Source organism: Rhopalosiphum padi, chromosome 1 (genome assembly GCF_020882245.1).
Source record: "Rhopalosiphum padi isolate XX-2018 chromosome 1, ASM2088224v1, whole genome shotgun sequence".
In the NCBI taxonomy this organism is placed as follows: Eukaryota; Metazoa; Arthropoda; class Insecta; order Hemiptera; family Aphididae; genus Rhopalosiphum; species Rhopalosiphum padi.
Window position 1 is genome coordinate 86,121,882 of NC_083597.1, and position 20,486 is coordinate 86,142,367.

The following is a 20,486-nucleotide window of genomic DNA, read 5'->3' on the forward strand; positions in this document are numbered from 1 at the left end:
GGAATGTATACTTAAAGTTACATTAAATGATGACGATCGTAGCACTAATAGCCAGCGTTCAAAGTGAATCAAAACAAGGGTAAGGATAGACAGTGTAGCACTAATCCAATTATATCCTATATTTTATGTTTTCATTAGCTTATGAATTCTCTTAATATATTTCTTTTAGATGCTTAAAAATGTGCATGTTTTTTCTTCGGAATGCAATTTAATGTTTGGATATCATCTCACTGAATGCGAGACGTGCAAACTGCGAAAGATTCTGGATGAGTTTCATGGGAAGACATAAAAATACTATATAAAAGGACAAATGACTACCTATACAGTTAGATTAGTACCATTCAAGTATTAACAACTTTCGTATTAAAAGGCAAATACATGAAAATAGTCCTCATCGGGTATTCTAAAAATTGTATCAAATATATTCGAAATCGGCTCGTCGCAGATCGACCTCGAAAGTTTAAACGAATATCAATTCTTTGAACAGACAAACTTTGCAACTTTGATTTAAGTGTCACATTAGTGGTTCGTTTAACAACAAATGAAATGATAATACACATTATATTGCTTAATTGTTTACAATAAAAACTTTTATTTTATATGTTTATGATTTTAATTTTTCGAAATTAAATCGTTTTCATTAAAAATAATTAAAATGTAAGATAATATATATACGAGTATATTATATTCAATTGATTTTTATAATAATAAAATTATGATAATAAAATAAATAGGTATTAGATACAATTTTAAAAATATAAAATAGTAGTATTTATTAAAATGTATAATAATATAATTGTTGTTTAGCTTTAATTAAAATTAAAAATATCTTATTAGATAATAAAAATTTAAACCATTTTATTTTTAATACATTATAAATAACAACCGTGTTTAATTTTTTGGTTTGGAATGTAATATTTGGTTCAACTTTAATGATTATCCGTCTATTTTCCGCATTTCAATTCCGACCGCTGTCCACTATACATCCGACCGACATATATTAATAACTTTTGCCTTTTGGTTAAAATATCAATAAAAAAAAAATGTTTAGGTTCTTTCTTTTTCCTACTTCACCAATTAAAATCAGGGAAAGCTGCGCACGATGCCCGCACGATTAAATTTTCCGCGAAAAATTCAATGGTGACGATGACCTTTTACACTACAGGCATCGAGGCCAGGGGTTGTGTCTACTGTCTATATATATAGTGGTCCGAACTTATGGGTCCGGGGACGTGGGATGCTGCGTGCGTAATGAAGTGTGTATCGCGGGGGCGTATTCAACACACCGGCTACAGCAACCGTGGCAGCGAGATGGACCGCTGTCATTATATATACGGCGTGAAATAATGAAATGAGGTTTTAGAACGATTGCCGCGATTACGGTCTCGGTTGCTGTATACCATATTCGCCGCCACCGCCGCCAAGCGTATTGTAAACGCGTGAACGGATACGAGCCAATTACTTGAAATTAAATTTCACGCGAGCAACTGCGCGCAGAGAGAAGAAAAATCGATTTTTGCCGTATATTATCGCTATTATAACGTCGCTTCATTTCGGAAATACTCGTCATCAGGAACTATCTGATACATGCTACGATTTTCTAATTATTCAACAGTAAGTACCCACTACAGGAATAATAATATTAAATAATTAACACGCATAGTGTTAAAATACTTAATAAAAATATAATTTTTTATTTCTCAGCTCGAGATTGAAATTTTAATATAAATAAGTAATAACATTAATAACTATAAACCTCAAACGCTAAAACTTGTATTATTCTTGTTGTCTTAAGTCTTAACAGATAACCGTAAGACTAATATTGTAAAAAAAAATAGGTATGTATAGAATTTAAACCGTCAGTTTTTATTTGTATTTTCATTTAAATTATTTATCTATTAAATACGTTGTACTAAACTTTTATTAGACTATATAATATTATATTTTGTGATTTATAATTTATTGAAATCAATTATATAATTTAAATAAATATTATATATAGGCATCATAAAGACTTAATATGAGAATTTATTTTTAGGTCCTTATACAATATATTCTACTCATGGACTATCTGCTACGATGAATTTCTTAACTCCATTACCTAATTATCGTTTTTATATAACTGTTAATTTTATTTCTTAACTATTTCTATTATAACCAATATTTATTTTTACGCAATGCTAAAGTGCAGTAAGATAAAAGCGCAGAAATATATTTTATTTTATTACAAATAATATAAAATAAATTCCTCAATTAATTTCAATCTGCACCACTCTACCCAAGTCTATTATATTAGGTAGTGTACATCTGCATGAATCACCATCCTTTAAAAATACTTAAAGTCTTATATGAGTGGCTTTTTTTATTTTGTTTTACCACATTTCCACATTTTCACCTTGCCCTCTCTACCAAATTATACAATTATACCGTTTTTGGCGATAATAATATGAATAATATTCTAAACATAAAGTATAGGCGACCTATATATAAGATATATATGAACAATATTGTACGAAGCAAGGATAATACATAATAATAGTTTATATTTCACATGACTGTTTTACCAAAATTTTACTTGGATTTTTCAAGCGGATTAGGACTATAAATCAGTGAAATGGGCATAATAATCGGCCCAAGTATTCAGTCATGAGTTCTCCAAAAATGTTTATGAAATATAATATGTAAGACGGCGTTAACGAACATAGCTTTAATATGACTTATAAGTTTGATAATATTATAAAATCGCTAATTTGGTCAGTATGGAACTGTATACAATGTATACATATTGTACACAAACATAACAAACGCGTAATTCATTGAATAAGAAATTTCTCAATAAGCGTAGTATACATATTGAATTATTAAATTGTATGAAATAGTTATTATTTATACAATTAATCTGCAAATAATATAGGTGGCTGATCGCAGATGTGATATTTGCATCGTATTACCTTTACAAACCATCCTTGACGTAATCCTTAGGAACGAGGATTGGTCAAGTTCTACCCGCGGAACAAACAGCCCGTTTCCCGAGGATCAGGGCGTAATGTAGGTATGGCAGGATGGACAAAACTCTGCATATTATTTACAAGTTCATCGTAGGAATAAATTTGACATTTTATGAGTATCATTATTTAGAAGTTAAAATTATTGTATTTATTTATTATGTGGGAATAGCCTATAGGTATGAGAAATTTGAGAAAAACCTTGCTAAAATAATCGCGTAACGCGCTATACTTAAACCTATCATGATTTTAAATTTTTATTATAACATTATAACAACAATATCAATTATTATCGACGGTTCGTTTATTTGGTTACTAATTGAATTATAACCTATATACCAAATACTAATACATAATATATACACAAATATTGAAATGTAGAAAATACATCAAATATATATTATTGATTAATTGTATGCTAATTATAAAATATGATTTAGGAGTCCTAACTCATAACTCCAGATATTGTCTGATTAAAAAAATTTTAAGATAGCATATATTTCAAAAGAATAATATTTTATTATAAAAATGTTTTCCATTGATGTATTCAAAATATTTTAATTTATGTATTCAACTTTTCCATTCATGAGTTCGAATATTACAAAAGAAGTATCACGCACTATTAATTTCTTTAAATATATCTTCCATAATGTATCCAAACATGTTAATTATTTTTTTAAACATTTGTAAATTTTTTTATATTTAATTACACATTTAAATAATGTTTTTATTTATAACATTACTTACTTTTTTTCCATAAAATCAGGAAAAATATAGTATTCTGGCGATTGCATTAAATTTCAAAATTATATAATATAACATTGAATCAACGATGTATAGATAAAATAAAAACTTTTTTTGTAGATAAGTTACTTTTTTTCCGACTTCATTAAATTTAATTTTACGATAGTATAGTAGTCATCTATTATCTCCGGACTCCGATTAATTCAGCCTTGTTAAAAATACTTTTCAAATGTATTCAAAATACGTATTTAATTACTTGGTGTAATTTATATTTCAATAAACTGTATATTAAAATATTTATTTAATTATTTGTATTTATAATTAATATATAATTAACATTATTTGCAAATAGATAGGTATTTAAACTTATTCATACATAAATGTTTGAATTATTAAATATAATACTTTAATAGGTACAACATATTAGATAAGTACTTGCACAATATTTGTCACAAGGCCATAACTGAAAAAAAATGTCGAGATCGTACCCATAATAATCGGAAAACTCTTTTTACGTGTGGAATTGGTAGATGCGAAAATTGGCGTAACTACAACAATTTCGGTTAACAAAAAAAAATAGTTAAATTAAAGGCACAACTATTCCATATGGCTCATCGCTTCAAAATAAAAATTAAATTGAATATTTTATTTTTTTTAGCTATTTCCTTAAATCTACGTATTTGATATATATAATATATATAAATAATAATTTAATAAGTTAATTGTATTTTGTTTATTGCATCTTGGTCCTATGTTAATATTACGTCAAAAGATATACAATTTTTTGGAAGAAAAGGAAGAAGGCGCTTCAATGCTTAAAAATGAAGTTTGGCTAAACTATCGTTTTTGAAGACATTTTGAAGTATATAAATGGATTTAATAAAAAACTGCAAGGTAAAAATCAACTTATTCTTAATAGTATATAGTTTAAAATTAAGTTGAAACTTGTTTTTGAAAAAATAAATTAACATATTTTCCTTTTTGTAAAAATCTTTTTCAATTGTCAACATTTTTATTTTCATCAGTTAAATTTATTGAATCTATTTCGACAATTCGATACGCATTTAATAATCGCTTTCAAGGTTTTAAACGATTCTCACAATATTTTCAATTTCTCGCCAATCCATTTAATATTGATGTTTCTGTTGAGCTTATAATGGAAATAATACTCGTAGATTATTTGCAGTCCCAAGATATTCTTAAAAACACTTTCAATTAATAATCACCTATACTTTATTGAACTGAACTTACTCCATAAATATCAAAAATTAAAAATGTAGATGCAAAATGCTATTGTATGTTTGGATCTACTTTTGTGTGCGAAACAGGCTTTTTCTCATATGAAACAAATTTAAAACCCATACCGATTTAGCTTAATAGATAAACATTTGTAAAAAAAGACTAAACTTTTTAATTTTTGAATTTAAAGTCCAAAAAGGTTGTAGACCACTGTCATAGAATGATGGTAGAATCAGTTTTACTGTCGATAGTTTTTACTGTTGGAATACATAGTATACCTATATACCAAATAACCTAAGTACTAAATGTATATACAATTGTATACCTAAAAATGATAATCAGCAATATTATAAATCTATATGTTAGTCATAACTCATTACTCTTAATATGATGATTTTTATTCTTTTTACTATACAAATTTTTTTATTCTTCAGCTCGCATTTAATTGTTGGTGGTTCAAAGTACTAACTCTCATATCCCAACGCATGAATACTAAACGATACAAGTTCTTTTCATAAATTGTATTTTGCGTGTGTGAAAAACAATACATTATGTATATAAAGTGGATTCGCCAAGCACGCTCACCACTGTTTAATCTTTTAATAATGCATTTATTCGCATTTGAATTTTTGAAATTTTTTTTCTATACGCCTTGAAGATCATATAATATCAGATACCTTCTTAATATTCGTATATAATTTAAAGAATGTCCTGTAGTGGTACAATCTTTTATCTTTTTTTTTTCAAACGAGAACTACCTACTCTTTTTAATTTTTTTTGTACATATTGTTAAGGGAACGCTACACCCGCATGTGTTATTGTCTCTGTCTTACAGACATAAGACATTACAAATTTGTGTTAAACAGAACTCATTTTATGTTGTTACTTGTTAGCTTTAATAATAGAGTGGATTGACTTATTATGTATCCAAGTATCTACATAAAGTTAAATAATTCAGAGACTACTCGTTTGAATTTCAATTTTTATACCAACATTAAAAAAACAAATCACCCACTTAACAATTTATAGTAATAAACGTGGTTCTTTAAAATAAAAAGAGATTGAATCGTCATAGGACATTTATTAAACGGCATAACAAATTTAATTATTTTAAAATTTTGTAGATCATAAAAATTTCAAAAACTATCATTTAAATATACCTAATCACAATATTTGGTAAATATGGTAATGAACATGTCTGGTAGTGTTTAATAAATTGTTACGACCTTATATAGATTATATCGTGTGTTGCACAGTCCACAAGGGTCTTTGCAAACATAGCTGATTCAATATTCGACTATTGTTAACTTTAATAATAACCGGGTAAATCCCGACAGGTCGTATAAACGCTTAATACGCGTGAAACACGAATATCCGTTTAGTGTTTTAAGACTCGAAAATGGCACCATGCACATTCATTCTCGATCTTTTTTTTGTACCTTTTCCTCTTGTATACCTATGGTATATATGCAATTTACTCTTTTCTTCTCTCTGTATTATAGATATATAATGGCTCTAGCGGCGCGCAAACACTTTTCACGACCGGCACTAACCTAACCGGAACCGATGACGACCATTTACGGCGCAGTATTCTCCGATTTCAATTTTCGCCACTAATTACGCGTGTTGTCTATTACATTTTCTCGCATGTCATCGATTACGTTGCGCGCCGATACTTCGATATCTCGTGTATTGGCACAATTTATTTCCTACTCACGTTATACACCCCATCGACTCTCTCTCTTTCCTTCTTTTCCCTCGCCTTACCTATGCAATATTTATATATTGCAGTGTATTTTTGTGTATATCATAGTGAATAATTCTTTTTTCTAATTGCTATTTTTGAATGAAAGCTTGCACAGTTAAAATATTTATTTTTATGTTTCTTAAAAATCTAAAATAGTATTGATGTAAATATTTTAAAAGTTAAGTTTACTATAACTCCATTTTATTTAAATAGTTATTATTATTATTATTATTATTTTCAGTAGAGTTTTAACAACTTAAATTATTAACTTGTAGAGGTATTTAATATCAATACTATATACATAATAAATAGTTTTAAAAATTAGCACGAAGATAGCATGTAAATCATAAACTATCGAACGTATTGTATGACGTAGAGATTTATCTAATGTTTTCGTATAGACTTATTTATTCGGACGGGTCGAATGTGACTAGTAATTATTATAATTTACACCCTTTCAATTATTCTTCAGCAGCAGCGTATAAACATCAAAAATACAGTTATAACCTAGCGAATACGAGCAACTTCAAAAAGCTATAAAATACCTAACATACACTCTAATATAACTTATACACTCTCAAGTCTCAAATATAATTTTGATAACTCGTAAAATAGTTAAAATAATGTGCAGTACCTATATATAATATATATACGTAAATTCCCGTTACAACGAAAGTCATAGAAGTCCCCTGCCGAAAAGCAGGGCTTATAAAGAGCTTATTCGAATTTTCGTTATAACGAAAAAAAATTCGGTCCCCTCGAGTTCGTTGTAACGGGATTTTACTGTACATAGACAAATAAGTGGTGTATTAATAATATTATCTGCCTATAGAGAAGCTTTTCAATTTCAACCCTGACTAGCTGTACGCCCTCTCTACATGTATATAATATTGTAAAACATAATATATCGAAACGGTTAGGATTTTCTGACCTTAAAAATTATTGAACCGTATCACAGTAATCATATAGGTGTACTATATCCCGCCACCCGCGGTGCAGGCTCCAACGGATAACACGCATTATATATAGGTACGCGTAATTATTCATGTGTACCCTTTGGGAAGATGTGACAAGCAGAAATCCTTAAACGTGGTCGGCGGGAGCGCGTGGTGTTTAGCTATATTGACTAAATTGACCTATTGTATACGTATATATTATAGAAGTTATAATATATGTATATATAGTATCTCGCGGTTGGCCATAGTAGTCAATCGAGTGTCCTTGCTCGCAGATACCTAATACACGCAAATAGTAATATAAATTATATATATTGCACACGTATAATTGAATTTCAGACGAGGCGACGAGTGTCGTTCGTGGTGGCGAAGGCGCTTTGTTTTATTAATTAAAGTTCGTCGTCGAATCGCAGGCCACCGCCACCGCGGTCGTAGTCGAAGTCGACATCGCGAAAATTGTTTTACACGGCGGCCTCTTCGACGACATATTATATTATATACCTATATAATATTGTAAATTAATGAGCACGTGCATGTACGTGCCAAAAGCGTATACGCGTCTTTGGAACGTGAGTCTTTGCGCTATAGCGCCTCCGCCAGCTGTCGCGCTGACACGACGGCGGAAAATTAGCGTGCAGTACCTACGCTGCTCTTTTCCGACCCTGCAGCAGCCACCGACAATAAACAAAGAACTTCTAAAATATCACTTGTGGTCTTATTGTATATTTTACTGAATAAGAAGGTTTGTGCATGTGCCTTTATTATATTTATATCTGTGGTTTTGAGGTTATCTCGACAGAGCAATCCTGCAGAAACTTTTTTTATAAAATGAAACCTCTAAATACCGGACACCCTCGGTCACTGCAATTTTTTCCGCTATTTGGAGGTTTTCGGTATTTAGAGGGAGAAATATAATATTAGATAAATAAAAAATTGAAATTATAATTAATAAATGTATTTAATTATTTTTATGTATTTTTAAAAATACGAAGGTAAAAAGATAAAAAAAAATGATAATATAAAACTTAAAACAAAACATATATTTAAAAAAACCAGTTACTTTAGATTGTTTCCTATTTTGAGACGAAGTCATTTCGTATGTTATTGCATTTTCTAATTCCACAAATTTACGATAGAAATTATTAAAATCAAAAGTTAAAATGCCATAAAAGTGTCTGTTATTTAGAGGTTTTCCCATAGAAAAGTAGTGAAAATGTCGCCGTTCCCCAAAAAAATGTCCGTTATTCAGACGTGTCCGTTAAGGGAGATTTCACTGTATAATATTTTAACCGACCTATATGAATTTTTAAATAAATCGTGTGTTATCTAAATAATTACATAAAAAGCTAAAAATAAAATTGTATTTAATAAAATTATAAATGAATATTAGATAGCATTACTATCTGAATAATTTATAGTGCAATAATTTATATCTTATTTTAAACCATTATACATTTATAATCAATCATTATGATTTTGTGTATTTCAATTTAGGTACTTAGGTACCTACTTAAATATTGTCACAGGTTGAAATGTCTCGTCATCATGAAAAACTATTTTTGACTAGGATTTATTTTTGTTTATTAAACGTCTTTTATTAAAAATAAATAAAAGTTTAAAAAATAATATATTATTGTCTACTTGAGGATCTCGTATACATGCATAACATTTAAAACAATAATGCTTACGTACTCATCGTTTATATTATATTTTAATTTTATCGATATTAACTTAAATCATATAGGTATCAATAAAGATTTAAAATAGCTAAAACTTTCTGTTTTAAAATTTTGTAATACCTAACTAAATTATAAGTTATAAGTTATAAATTGTGATTAACTACTCTATATATATCTTAAGTATATAATCCACAATACATTTTAAATGAGTCCATAGCGTTGTATACATATTTATAATTAACAGCATTCAATAAAAATTTTAAAATTTATAAAGTAAGAATTTGTAAAAGATATGAAATATTAGCTACTTTACAATAAAATTTTTAAGAATATTGTTTATCTAAAATATTTTTTTATATTATACTCACTTAACCGTGAAATAGGATCAAAAGCAACGAAGTATACAAAATTTGATTATAATGCAAAGTGTGTTATTTTGAGAGGCCAATTGAAAAAATGCCCTTCTAGGCTCTTTAGAACTTGGCCAGACTCTGATTTCTGTTAAAACATTCCATACTTTTTTTATACTCGTATAATGTATATTAATTAATTAACCACGAATTCGACCTGTAGTTTTGTTCTATATCCTATTTATAATAAATAAAAAATAAATAAAATAATAAATATATAATATTCATATTCATATAAAACGCTTATGGAAACCATAACATAATATTTTCAACTTTATTTATATACCTTTACATATACCTATATACATATATACATAATAATATCAAAATTTTAAAAATTTTGAATCATACAAAAATACTTTGCTACTTATCATATTTCTAAAAATGAAAAAATAGATATCTAATAAGAAAATATTCAAATAAACAATTATAATACAATATTATTGTAAGATACGAGTACCGTGATTTTTGGAGGGTAACCAAAACCTAATTTTCCTCACCAATAAAAGAAACAAACTATATTTCTGCAATATTTAATTTTCCAAGAAATTATTTGAACTTTAAAAACTCATCATCACGTCAAATGTATTACAATTACAATAAATAAAATATCTTTTTTTTTATTTAAATTATTAATTTAGTATCAGTTGGTACTTAATCAAAATTTTATTTTTGTGTATCTTGTATCTGTATTTTTATAATTCATAGAAAAATGTTTCATTTCAGAATACCAAATTAAAAATTCAAGTTGTCATATTGAAAATCTTAAAATACTTAAAAAATTATTGGGATAAAAAAGTATAGGTAATTTTTTTATCAAGTAATGTTGATTTCAAAGGAAAAATATATATTTTCGAAACCTTTAACAGTATTTGAAATAGCAAAGATCATAAGTATTTTCCGTTAAAATAATCATCCTGTAATCTGTATCTGTTTAGTTAATAGTTTATATTATTGTATTCTCTTTCAAAAACGTTAAAAATATTAAAACAAAAATAATCTACACAACTGCAATATTCACACTTACCTAAAAAGCTCTCATACGAAACCAATATTAATGTAAATAATTGAACTTTTTTGGAAATAAAAAACAAACAAAACTTTTAGCTAAATTGATTTTTTATTTTGAAAAATTGTTTAGTTTTATTTTTTCATAAGTGTTACCACGCGTTTTGATCATTATTTGAGTTCAGCTAGTGCAGTATGCGTACAAGAAAAACTCGCTACCGCTTGTATATATAAGCGCCTTAAAGTTTTGATAAATAGCTAAATTCTTGCAGTGGACTAAGATATAATCAATAAGTATATAACAGTTTATACACACGTGTCCGTATACATAATATACATAAGTTATATTATGTAAAATGTATTTTAAATTTAAGCTTCTGAGATCATGATTTCAGATAAAAAATTAGATATACATTTTGAAGTTTTCGTATAAAATCATGAGTCTAAAAAAATTCAAGTTTTTAAACCTGATCTGCAACGTAGGTAATTCTTTATAGTTTGTATATTACTAGTGAGAATCGCCATACTTTATTTATCATTATATAGATACTATCTATTGTAGTAGTACTTAGGTAGGGAATCAAATCGAATACTATAATATACATTGTTTTTTGTCATGACATATTATGTTGTGTACTATATAATGATTGAACAGCGCTATAATAATAATACGAGTACACATAAATACATTTATATAATTATATATATCTAATATAAATTATAATTATAATAAAAATTTTAATGTTATGAAATCACATATAAAAAAATCAACAAATAAAATATTTTTTTAGGGCGTGATTGGGGAGGGGTTTCAACCACGCAATCCTGGTGGTGCCACTTACACTTTGTCTCCGTGCAATACATAATATCTATGCTATAGATATATAGAAGAAACATATGTGTAAGTTTCACGGACGTGTAATATATACGCGAAAACACTTGACTTGCGCGCGCGTGAGCACTAACGTGACAGAAGCCTAATAAATTAGAACCTCGTGCATGGAATATAATAATATTATATAAACAGGAGGAGTCGGGAGTCAACGAGCGCGCCGCTCAAGTTTTGGAATTTATATTGTATTATAATATTTGGCCCGTCCGCTGTGTATGTTGTGTGTATATGTAGCGTGTACAGTTATAGTGTATACGACGTGCGTGCAAAGGAAGACGACGATGTTCGAAAAGTTTATCAGACTCAGGCGCGCTACTTTCGTTGGCGGGAATCGTGAAAAATCGCCGAACCGTACTGCTGTATAATAAATTAAACCATATATTATACAATATTATATAAGTATCATATATTGATTGGGTGACGGGAAAAATCGATTATAATTTACCGATGACATTTTATTAAAAATAATATGAAAACAACCATACTTCAACTTTAATAATAATAATTGAGTGTAGTTTGTTTAAGCCTGTAAGATTGTGCAGTCAGAGAATTTTTAGTTTAAAAACCAAAATTTCTCAAGTAAAAAACTGTATTGTTTTTTTCTAATATTCGGGAAAAACTAAAATAAACTACGAAAATATTTAGCGAGTTTCTGATAAGATCGATTTATTTTGTGTTTGTTGTAGTTCAAAAAAGAATGACCACCATACTTGAAATTTTATCAAATAATTATTATACTAACCAATTAACCTAACAAGGTATTAAAATTTAAAAAAAAAATTTTTTAGCGCTTTTGAAAAACATTTGATACTTTTACTTCTTTTTGTATAAACGATAATGAAAATGTTATTGAAGCTTTAAAATTGAACACAAGGTTCCTCCTAAGTATGTTTACTGGACTTAAACAATAAATTGAGGTTAAATTCAATTAATTTTTTTATGGGCGTTTAAAATTCAAATATTGATAAAATTTGATAAAAAAAATAACAGTTTTATGTTTTTTGTTATTACTTAAAAATTATATTCTTATAGGCTTATTAAAATGTTTGGTCATTAGTAAATTTATACGAATTATTACGAATTTCATATAATGATATTTTAAAAATATTAGTGTAACTAACCATGTCACTACTATAATAGAAAATTATAAATAATAAAATATTTTTAGAAATATAGGCTTACAGATTGTTCTTCGTCCGGGATCATTTTTAATCGTATACAATGGTTTATCATTGAATTCAAATTGAACATATCTATTACAGCGACCTACTCAATGACGAAGTGCACTTGACACCTATACAGCAACAGCAGAGGGAATTTCACGACTTTTTTTTCATTATTTCTCGTCAGTTTAAAACCTTTTTTTTCCACTTAACCCTCTTTTTTAAGCCGTCTTAATGAAACACAATGTGTACGAAACTGCTAGAATGGACATTTTCGTAAGGGGTCGCATATACTCTCGTAATCCCACTCAATTGTGGAATGAAGCGTAATCGAATCGTTGAATTATAATATGATGGTCTCTAACAAATTTGGATTTGAATTTTACCACAAAAAAATAATAAATATTAAATATATTTCATCAGTTGATTAAATATTAAAATGTATTGTATTTTTTCATTTCTTGTATTTTTTCCAGATAAAATTATATCGGATTCATTATAATAATTAAATATTAGTGGATGTTATTTCATTGTATTGATTAAAGTTATTTTTCATTGTTTAGTAATAACTATTATTTCAAATATTCATTATATTTTGATATGCGCATGTAAAATAAATTATTATTATTTAATTATTTAATTATACGACAACAACCATTAAATTTATGGTAATAAAATAGAACATTGAAAAAAGTAAAATACAAAATGTATATTCAAATAAAAACACACTTATCTAATTGTAATTGCATTAATATAAAATAACCATCACTGACTATACGACTGTGTTATAGAGGATTGTCCTTTTTTTCATCTTTATGTTCTGTTGTCCTGACGAACTTCTTTCAGGACGTTTTTTTATTCTGTTTTTTATATTGATGCTAATTATTCTGTATAAGAAATTGTATAAAATTAGATATACATATTTTATTGTAATAACAATGCATGGCAATAGGCATGTAAGACAAAAAAACTTATATATTGAGCGTATTAAACAGTTCTTCAATTAACGCATATAAATGTCATTTTTTATTAGTAATTCAACAAATGAAAGCAAACGTTGAAACGTATTGCGGCAGAAGAGGGTCTATTTGCGTATCATACTATAATACCAACACAATCATTCGTTTCGGCCTAGGGACTGTTACCGTGATTTTATTAATAAATGAGTAATATTGTGCATTTTGTATTTAAGAATGATAGAATAAACCAATATCAAATAAGGTAATTAAATTTTATATTTTTGTATTACAAAAATTATACACCTAATTATAATTAACTCATAATTGAGGGGCGACTTTCCAAAGCGTACAAAACATAAACATATTATATAAAAAATGGCTTAGAATCATTTTAAACTATCGAATTATGTGCACTATTTCCCATTAATACATCGATTTAAAATATCGCAATTGCGTCAATATACACTACTGCCATTGATGAAGATTTGTCAAAACGTTCTATCTAACAGTTTATCCAATGTGTACTATTGCCCGCGGTGTTTTAAAAATCAGGCTATAGAAATATCTCAAAATGATTATTATTTCCATGATTATTTTCAAAATGTGCTATTTCCAAAGTTCGTGATATTTTACTATTGCCCATATTAAATGAAAGTTTAATACATTAGTTATATTTAAAACGCACTATGTACATATATTGTAAAAGTAAAAATTGAGTATAATATTAATTTTAGGTTTAAATTTGTTGTAAATGCATATTATAACTGTTGCTGTGCGGATTTATATTTATGTAAAGTGATTATAATAACTATAAACTAAATAGATAAAAAAAAAAATAAAACGTTTCTAACTTCAATACAATATCATCAAATTCACTCCAAAATTTTCTTATCATCCATGGTACGAGTTCAAATTATCAACATGTTTAGTGTTGCTTTTTAAGTAGTCTAAAATTCATTAAGAAACTATGGAAAATGTATTACTTGGTTGTTTCTTGTAAAATAAAAATTAAAACAAAAATATGTAAGAAATCTTTTAAAAATGTTTACAATACCAGATTATGTCAAAACATTTTACTCTGATATATTTCAAGAAAGTACTTAATCAGATATTGAATATCAATTTGATGAATATATAATAAAGAAAAGAAAACCCGTGTTTTTGGTCAATGGTTCAACATTTTAGATTGATCATGAATTGTTGCTTATGGTAAATGAAGCATAAACTTTACTATTGATATTCTACTTTATCTATTTGCTTTCTTTTAGTTGAACTATACTATACTTGATGAAAAATTCAACAAAACTAATCCTCTCTCCTTTGAATGTCTGGTCTATAGTAAGTTTATTAACCCTCATTCTCTTAATCATAACAATTTCCTTCGTCCATACTTCAAGAACTAATCGATTATGCGTTTCGACATTTACCACACTAGACTTTTCCATAAGTCAACCATTAATAAGTATCAGGATTTTCTCCGACTTCATTCTATCATTTTTTTTAAATTAAATACAATGAATTGTCCATTCATTATATTTAATTTAATTTACATCACTGTCAGTTTGAAATTGTAAAACAGATTATTTAAAAAAAAAAATCAGAGAACCAGATTTACTCTATAGTAGGTTTTTGGGTGTAGAATGAACCTCGTCATTGATAAATCATTAAATACAAAAAATATATCTTAGTTTTTAACTAAAAAATAATTTTAAATTATTCATGAAAGTTCAAGTTTTGTCAAATTTGAATGTTCAATGTGTATTTTTTCAAACGTTTATTGAAAAAAAAATCGTGCCTATTTATTTTTGATAATTTTAAAAATCAGTAACAAAGTAAAATTATTGCGAATTTACACCCCAATTATTTTTTTAATTACTGTAAGAAAGGTTATGACTTAATGAAAAATCTTGTTTTAAGTTTTCAAGCTTTTATACCAAAAAGGTGATATAGGAATATTTCAAATTTCTACGTTTAATATTATTTAAATTATACTAAAATAATAATTCATATGAGGAAAAATTGTTTTTTGCGTTTAAAAATCTAATATCAAAATTTAAACTTCTATCTCACATATAAAATTTTATTTACACTACATTTTTTTTAAATTATAATAGAAAAAATGTATATAGTCTACTTAACAAAAACAGATTTTGAGTAAACATTTCCGTTTTTATCAAATTGTTTTGAAAATTACTGTGATTTTATACTATTGATTCCTTTAAATATAAATTTGCTGCAAAAACCGCAATCAAAGTTATTAGTTTTGCGATGGTAAAATAATCATGTGATTGGTTTTTATCATATATTTATTCAACCTACCGTACTTATAACTAATATAAGAGAAATAGAAAAATAAATAAATTATAGCAATATTAATATATTTTATAAAACCCTTATAGAAATGTAGCATGATAAACTATCTACACTCATAATCGTTTTTCGTACATAATAATATTATTTATTGATTTCAAATGTAACACATCCATTATAGTGTGACCTACTCAATTATGAAGAACAACTCTCGAAACCATCTACAACATAGAAATTCCCTCATTTATCTTTAGCATAAAATTAATACAATTACTTTTGCATAAGCAATATCTCGTTTTAAAGAAAATGTGTTTATAGTTATTATAGGTTATAAAGTTAATATTTCAAATAGCATATTTAAAATTATTTTTATATTTTTTAATAATTTTAACATTTAAGTTTATAATACTAGAATTAACATTTCTTTTGTACCTATAGTTTTGCACAGATTATAGACTATAATATATAATTCAAAGTATACTAAAATTGAATTTTCTACAAAAAAAACTACGATGGCTTTTGTTATGAATAGAAAATTGTTACAACTTTAATATAACCTATGTTAGGTATACCACCTGGTTAGGTAAACGTTGCTCGCATAATACATTGCAGTTATTTACATTAAAAATGTTTCAAATTTATAATGGCGTAAATATACTAAAAGGGAAAACACGAAGTTTTTGTAAAAATAAGTCAACATACCAACGGGTAGAACTTCGTCGACTCGTCGTGTTAAAGTTGAACAACGCCAAACGTTTCAAAATCAAGGATGTGCTTGATCTCCTGTAGGGATGTATGCTTATGTAATAACAACTTGCCCAACATTACCGACACGAAGTTGGCTCCTCACCCTTACCATTTTATCATATCAGCTGTGCCGATACCGTATATTATAAGGGTCGGTCGTTAGTTTGCAAATGCCAGATTGTACATACAATTTTGTTAAAAGAATATCGATTTTTTTTTTTAATTTTATTTATAAAGAAGAGTTTACAATTTAATTTTTTTAAATTTTATACTGGCACTTATAGCTTCCGTGATCGTATAACTCAAAGGAAGTGTTTGAAAATTAATTTTAAAACATTATTAACTGTACTTAAAATATATAATTATGATAAATTCTTGGTATTTATCCTTAATTTTTTTTTGTTAATTTTAGAGAGATAAGACATAAAATTAATAATTGTATATTCCATTCTTACTTCCTTCCGTTTAATTTGGAGTGGGGTGCACTATCGAGTTATTGAAATAGCAGTTTAGTAAAAAAAAAAACAGAGAATATATTATTATTATGTACAGTATATTATTAGTTACGTAGGTTTATGTAATTCACATAATTATTCGTGAAATGTGATTAAATAGTATTTGGCATTTATTATACGTTTTGGATACATTTATTATCGATTTTGGGTATCACAACTAAAACGAATATCGTAATGTTTATTTTTCTAAAAGTTTCGCACTATTAATAAATACGTGTTAAATATATACGATTGAAAATAATTAAAATCAAAATAACAAAGCGACAACGGTCAATTTTTTATTTTATTATAATATATTATAATTAGATACATTTTGTCATCACAAATTTTGAACATAAAAAATGTGGACAAATGAGTACCACTCTGCTGTAACTCTGTAAGTATGTATCGAGTCACTGTGATGGGTGTGTGAAATTTGAATTCAATGATATATCATTACATACGAAAAAGTTAGCGTTTAATTCTGAGTAGAGACCTGTAACCTGTTTATAAATATTTAGTACAATTAAGTATATTTAACGTTGTATTTTATAACATTGCTATTAATTATTTATTTTATTAGGTAGGTATTAGTAATTTATATAGACTATTTAAATGTTTAGGAAAATATTATTCTGTGAAAAAAATTGAATAATATACATAAAAGTATGTGCTCACGAATTATGATGTTTTTGAACTATAACAAAATAATGAATATCAATATATCATATTATTCATAGTTTAATATTTAATTCCGTCCAAATTTAAACTAAAAATGTCTATAAAAAAAGTTGCATATGTATAAATATTTTTTAGATTTTTAGTTTCAGTATAAACTACTTATGAAAAACTTTGTATTAAATGTTCAAACATTAGAAGTCAAATTGCACGTTTTATAAATTTTCAATTAAAAAATAATTTGCAAAGTATTGTGATTTTAACGAATTTTGTTAAAATCTAAACTTCAAATGCTTATAAAAATAAATTGTGACTATGTATTTTAAATATTTTTACATGTCTATAAGAACAACTCATGTGAGCTCTTATATTAAATTTTCAAACCTTTTTACCATGCGAAAAAAATTGTATTCACTTTTATACAAATAAAATTTAAAAAAATTGAAAATAGAAGCATTTTTACACAAAAAAATAAAAGGATGGCAGACACAAAAAAAAACGAAAAAACACATACCTATCATTGTAATATCATTACATTCATGGCTCTTATCAGAATTTAAAATAAATATTGGAATACAATATGAATAATATATATATACGTAATATACTTAATATTATAATTATATTTTCAAATTCTATAAATTGGCGTGTTACACATAATGTTACATAATTTCAATTTCTTTGTCCTTTAAACGTGCATTATAATATTTATTAAAAAAAAAATATTTTTAAAAATCACTTTGAAAATTAAAATAATTTTTTTAGTTATGTACGTACTTATATTATATTTTCTATTATATAAATACAATTTTAAAATGACCTAAATTACTTAAGAACTCTATGAAAATCCTCTTATTATTATTCAGTCTTTTGACTTTACTCTTTAAGGGTATTATGTTACATTGTGTATTGTTTACTCCAATTATGGTTCTCCGTTTAAAACCCACTTGTCCTATATATTCGGTTTTCCACGGCTTTTTATATAATATAATCTTAAATATTTATCATATTATTATATCATACAATTACAACGATTAATTATGTTTTTTATTCAACACTTTAGCAGTTAAGCGTGCCCTTTAATCTTTTTTTGTCGCGAAATTGCAGAATTCATTGAAATGTTTCACTTATTAGTTGTTAATATAGTAATTGTACCTAAATACCGCTGGTTGGCGTATATAATATTAAAATTCAAATAAATAGCCCACTGGTAAATATTATATTTATTATTTGCTTAAAGTTTTTCACCTAAATATGATGATTAAATAATCATATTAAGCGTGACCTCTCTTAATAAAAAAAAACTAGTTTTATGTAGGTGGTGACTTTATGCAAAATAATACATACGAGTATATTATGTACAATATTTATAACTTAAATATTTATGCGTTAAATTGCATAGCCCAAATTCCCTGTATTAATGTAATGTATATTATGTATTTAAAGCTATAAAACCGATTACTAATTTTTAAATAATAAATTACAGTACAGCTGTTGTTGGTCTTGAATGTATTTATGGTGTATATTGTGTAATAATTCGTGACAAAATTAACAACAATAATTTTCCGTTGCACATATTATTATAATAATATTGATATTCTTTTATATTATAATATTAAATATATAACACTAAATACATAACTCGTATCTATAGTACCTACCTATTAACATATATTATGTTATTTAAATTTTTATGTTCGTTCACGTGTTAACAAATCAATAATATGAAACTTTGTATTGTAAATATCACAATAATATTAACTTATTGGATATTTATAATATTGCAGTATATTTTACCGCGTTATTGACGTAGTTCCTCGTTATGCAATATACATTTAGTAATTACTAATTGTTATCGGTTTTATACACTGCTCGTTAAGAGACATTAACAGATTATGTTCGAAGCGACCATGCTTTTAATTTGTATTACTGCTATTGATGTTGCTCATATAACACATAGCAGTACTTGCTAGTGATTACTGATTAGTCACAACCCACTTGACACAACTTCTAAAAAAAAAAAAAAATTGGCATTTAGCAATGTGGCTAGACACGGATTGACTCTTTGTGTAGTAAATATACATATAATTTTGTGTCAAAATCACAAAAATCACAAGTAAATAATAAATATGCAAAAATATACAAACTATATGCAAGAATTCAAAGATGTGTACAACATGATATTATGATTCGTGACATTACGATACTTTTTATAATTGACATTTATTTGGTCTGATCATTTAGTTTTAAAATTCATTTTTAAATAAATCTGAGAGAGTCGTTCTTTTTTATAATAGCGTTATTGAGTATATATATATAAGTATATCATCATTGAGTAAGTTAGGCGCAAATGGACTAATAGGTTTTTAGTATATTAAGAGTGAAATTAGCTTAAATATTTTTTAAATGTCATTATAGTGTAGAAAGTAGAAAAAATAATAATTTACATTAGGTA

The 20,486-nt window shown here is 26.4% G+C and overlaps 1 protein-coding gene across 3 annotated transcripts in view; it reads left to right on the forward strand.

Annotated features, from left to right (window-relative positions):
• Positions 1-20,486, forward strand: part of LOC132917972 (uncharacterized) — a 93,925-nt gene that overhangs the window by 39,654 nt on the left and 33,785 nt on the right. The window contains exon 1 of one of the 3 annotated variants that reach the window (XM_060979016.1): positions 1,422-1,614. The exons of the other annotated variants lie outside the window; for them this stretch is intronic. The gene's annotated coding sequence lies outside the window, so the exon portion shown is untranslated. Of the gene's footprint in view, positions 1-1,421; positions 1,615-20,486 lie in introns of those variants that run through there. 3 annotated transcript variants of the gene reach the window in all.